Source organism: Benincasa hispida, chromosome 3 (genome assembly GCF_009727055.1).
Source record: "Benincasa hispida cultivar B227 chromosome 3, ASM972705v1, whole genome shotgun sequence".
NCBI classification, from domain to species: Eukaryota; Viridiplantae; Streptophyta; class Magnoliopsida; order Cucurbitales; family Cucurbitaceae; genus Benincasa; species Benincasa hispida.
In genome coordinates, this window is record NC_052351.1 from 65,834,191 (window position 1) to 65,839,302 (window position 5,112).

Consider the following 5,112-nt stretch of genomic DNA (forward strand, 5'->3'; position numbering starts at 1 on the left):
TTGAGGACTTTGGTTTTACTAATTTGAAATATTGAGAATGGGAAACAAAATCACCCATTCCTCTAACACGTCCCCAATGTTCCTCCATACCCAATACTTTGGTGAGAACATCTTCACCTTCATGAACTTCAGCCAATTTATCCTGTAAAACATATTACAATTTTCACATAATATCTATATCATCACAAGTTCCAAACATTATATATATGTTATCTTAAACTTTGCACAATATATACTTACAATCCGATTGGCACATTCTCGAGTAACTTCATCAAAGTATTCATTATTCTTTCCCTTTCTTGCTTCTTTCCATAAAGTCGCCCGATAAGAAGGGTCATTCGATAGGTTCTACATGAACATAGATATTTAATTAGCATAAACATATTAGAATAAAAGATTTAATTTAATTTGAAGAACTCACTAATTCTTGGGCAAGATTCGCATAGCCCTTCCGAGAAATGTGGTGATTATATACACATTTCGCATGTCTTTCTTTTTGAAGACGACTGACTTTCTGTACAACAAATCTAGTTGAAGTTACCTATCAAAAAAATGATAATGTTGACATGTAATTTATTGTGAATGACTTACCTCCCATTCTTCACTCAATTGTTCATTGACGAACGATGTCCAATGATCTTGCTCTATATGATAATATTGTTGGGGTGGAAATTGCAAGACTGAGGGTTCATCCTTAAATGGAAGTATGAACTTTTGAGTCAACGTTGTCTTGAAAGTCCAAAACTTCCTAGATGCAGACATTAGTATACAATGTTTGGACTTAGAGTCCACATCGAACAACATCTGCACAATGAAAAAATAGTTAAACAATAAACTAATAAACTACTATGCACATGAATTAAAAGTTTAGAAAACATACTGCTACACAATCAAAAAGTTTGTCTTTTAAATGGTTTGGAGCTTTTTTCCAAGAATCATACGTTATAGAATTTATTGTCAAACACAAACTCCTATATAATTTTGCATCTTCTTTGCTCCAGATCCAACCGGTTGTCCATGTTCATTATAATCGATGGTCAACCGTTGCTCAGATGTCCTTATTTGTGCCAACTCAGACATTGTAGTTGGGCCACGTGGTATATTTATTCTGCTATATTTTTGCGGGATCATATTTCTATCATCCTCGCTGCTACTTGTTGAAGTTTCCATGTCAATCTGCAAAAAAAAAAAAAAAAAAAAAAAAATCAAGTTTTGATTTTTAATAAAATTGAAAAATTAGGAAAAAAAAAAAAAAAAAAAAAACAAAACACACACACACACACACACACACATTACTCACACAAAAAACATATAATCTTAATATTTAAATACATATAACCATAGTAAATAACATACCATGTTTAATACATTATTTATCAACCCATCTACCTTCACAATCATTTCTAATGTGTGTAGATGTTGTATCATCAATCTCAATAGATGTATCAACATTGGGCATTCTTTGCATACCTCCATAACCACACTCTTGTAGCATATCTCCTATTTCATCTTCATAAAAATCATCCTCAATTTTTCGTTGTGGAGATGTTAAAATAATTGAACAACTCGAATTTGCGGGGTCTTTTACATAGAACATTTGTTTTGCTTGGGATGCTAAAATAAATGGATCTGATTTATGTCCAATACGATTGAGGTCCACAATAGTAAACACAAACTCATTTGTTTTGACTCCAATTCTATCCTCAACCCAATTACATTTGAATGAAATAAATGAAAATCCATGATAGTCAAGCTCCCATATTTCTTGTATTACACCATAAAAGGTCATATCTGACATGACAGGCCTTTTATCCTTAGCACTAGAGACTTGCATTGTGGAAGCCGTTATACTAACTCCACTATTTTGAACCCTCCTAACATCATCGCGATTCTTTGTGTGATAGTAGTAACCATTGACCACATAACCAGAATATTTTGCCACAGTTGGACAAGGTCCATTAGCTATCTATCTCAAAGAAGGCGATATGGAATTTTTGGAAACTTCGAGAGCTAGTGTAACCTACGATATATTTCATAATATTTTAGTAGTTACATTTAATTATATATCAAATAGTAGGTCTCTAGAGATTACCAGTGTGGACAACCACTGACTGAATGTACGATTATGTTCTTCTTGAAGCCACTTTCTACTTTTATTTTTACCAGAATTGAGCTTAGACAAAATATCCATATGTTGCCTATTATAAATGACAAAGTTAGTAGATTATTGAATAATCAAGTAACCTAAAACGAGAATAAGATGGAGATCTACATACTCGACATAAGGAAGCACATCATCTACATTTTGAATGACATAAAGATGAGCTTGATCCAACTCAACCTTACTCGGTCTGATAAAAGAAGCATCTGACAATGCTTTATCAATGTTTGAATTCACTTTCTTTGTTGATGAGTTTAGCCCAATAGAATTAACATCAGATACGAATTTAGAACAAAATTCTATAGTCTTTTCAACAATATAATTTTCTCTAACACATCCTTCTGGTCGATTTCTATTTCGTACATAAGTTTTCAACACTTTCATGTATCGTTCGAAAGGATACGTCCACCTCAAATAAACAGGTCCACAAAACTCAACCTCTTACGAGATGCACTACAAGGTGTACCATTATTGTGAAGAATGATGGTGAAAAATACTTCTCTAAGAGGCATAGAGTGACAACGATATCCTCTTGCATACCCTTTAACTGAGATGAATCGATCGCCTTACAACATATGGCATTAAAGAAGAAGCGTAGGCGAGTAATTGCAAGTCTTACATGTTTGGGTAAAATATCACAAATGACTACTGGTAATAATTGTCACATAAAAACGTGATGGTCATGCGACTTAAGTCCGTAAAGTTTCAAATCTATGAGCGACGCTAAACTTTGAATGTTCGATGAATAGCCTTCAAGTACTTTAATTTCTGATAGTACCTTACAAAAGCTCAATTTCTCAGCTCGTGTTAATGTATAACATGCGGGAGCTAAAAAGACTTTTTTCTCTCCTACTTGAGGGGCTAACTCTGATCTAATGTTCAGTTCCACCAAATCTAATCGAGTTTTTATTGCATCTTTCATTTTACCAGGAATATCAAGCAATATGCCAATAAGATTTGCACATACATTCTTTTCCATGTGCATCATGTCTAAACAATGTTGCACGTCAAGATACTTCCAGTATTCTAACTCGAAAAGAATAGATATTTTCTTCCAATAAGTTGAAGTGCTATCTCCACTGTTCTTTTCCTTGATAGTTTTCTTACCAAATGAATATTGATACTTACTTGTTTCTGCAAGAATTTTTTCCCCACTTAATGGTTCTGGAACAAATTCGAATTCTTGGGCGCCATTAAAAGCTTTCTTTTGTTTCCTATATGGATGATGGTAGGGTAGAAACTTGCGATGCCCGAGATATGCCATCTTCTTCCCTTTTGGTAAATAAGTGGATGAAGTATTCTCTCCACAAATTGGACATGCATGATATCCTTTAACTCTACAACCACACAAGTTATCATACGCAGGAAAATCATTAATGGTCCATAATAAAATGGCTTTAAGCATGAAATGTTGGTTTTCATATGCATTGTAAAATTCTACCTCATCTTTCCAAAGTTTTTTCAAGTCATCTACTAACGGAGCTAAATAAACATCTATGCCATTTCCCAGTGGTTTAGGACTAGATATTAGTGCAGTCAACATAAAAAATTTTCGCTTCATGCAAAACCATAGAGGTAGATTGTACGTTACTAATATCACTGGCCAACAACTATATCTACTACTAAGATCTCTGTGTGGATTTACCCCATTTGTCAAAAGAGCAAGACGAAGATTTCTAGGTTCTGACCTAAACTCTGGCCACAGATTGTCTATTTTTTTTTCCACGTTAGGGCATCTTTGGGATGTTTTAATAAACCATCTGTTTCTTTTTTTTTTTAGCATGCCAAATCAATAAACTTGTTGTTTCTTTACTTCGAAACATTCTTTCAAATCTTAGAATTGGGGGGAAATACCACACGACCTTTGTTGGGATATTCTTAGCCCTTTCGTTTAAATTTTTTTTTAAGCTTCCAATTTGACGTACCACAAATGGGGCATACATTTGCATTAGAGAGTTCTTTTCTAAACAAGCAACAATGATTTCTACATACATGAATCTTCTCGTACTTCATTCCAAGAGTACCCAACATCTTTTTTGCTTCATAAGTAGAAGTTGGAACTTCATTAGGACTAGGTAATACGTCATGAATTAATTCCAGCAACTAAGTAAAACTCTTATCGCTCCATCCAAATTTAGCTTTCAAATTATATAACTTTACCAATGTAGATATTTTCGAAAAAATTCTACAATTTGGGTACAATGGTTTCTTCGAATCATCTAATAATTCTTCAAAATTATTGGATTTTTCACTAAAATAGTTATTGTGCAACCTCAAACATTCCAATTGTGTCATCAACATCGACATCATCCTCATCAACTTCGTCTCTTTCATTAGTAGATATGCTATTTGTATATCATGATGGTATTTGTCAATAATTCACAAATTCAACAAACGGTCTCATGATATCTAGATATGCTATGCGAACATCTATCAAGGAAGAAAGACCTACATTAAACTTTTGGAGTTCAGAAATGTGAACCCTGAGCCTTAATTTCTCTACTTGAGTATGTTCCCTATTGAGACCAGTGTGGTGAGTAGATCGATGTGGAAATTAAGGTGTAATTGTAGAGAAAAGGGTGAAAAATTAGAAGAAAATTGTGAATTTGAAAGCTTGACTCTTGGGTAAAGCTTGGAAAAATTGGCTAAGTGTAACCAATGCGTTGGAAGCTAGAAAATTGGCTAAGTGTCGTTCCATGCGTTGGCCTTGCTCATTTTAGAGGTTATTTGGCGTTGAAGGGAGCCAAAGTGTGGCTAAGAGAAACACATGCAGCAGCCAATGTCTTGAGAGGTTAGCAAAACGAGCGGTAGCCTCAAGTTTGCATGGGCATGGGCGCTAGTCGATCGTATAGTAAGTGGGCAGCACTACACGATGAGGTAGGCGATCGTGTAAGCGGGTGCTGAACGATTGTGTAGCAATGTGAAGAGCTAAGCGATGCGATATGCGATCG